Source organism: Bufo bufo, chromosome 5, assembly GCF_905171765.1.
Source record: "Bufo bufo chromosome 5, aBufBuf1.1, whole genome shotgun sequence".
NCBI classification, from domain to species: Eukaryota; Metazoa; Chordata; class Amphibia; order Anura; family Bufonidae; genus Bufo; species Bufo bufo.
In genome coordinates this window covers 265,823,210-265,823,530 of record NC_053393.1, presented here as the reverse complement: position 1 = coordinate 265,823,530, position 321 = coordinate 265,823,210, and positions in this window count along the sequence as shown.

Here is a 321-nt window from a genome sequence, read left to right as displayed (position 1 = left end):
TCATGGGAATAACACCGCCGGATCGCCGGTCGGCATTGTTTATGGTCGGAACTACGACGGTATCTGATCGTCTTCAAACCTCCGACTTTCGTTCTTGATTAATGAAAACATTCTTGGCAAATGCTTTCGTTCGTCTTGCGCCGGTCCAAGAATTTCACCTCTAGCGGCGCAATACGGATGCCCCCGGCCGTCCCTCTTAATCATGGCCCCAGTTCCGAAAACCAACAAAATAGAACCGGAGTCCTATTCCATTATTCCTAGCTGAAGTATTCAGGCGACCCGGCCTGCTTTGAACACTCTAATTTTTTCAAAGTAAACGCT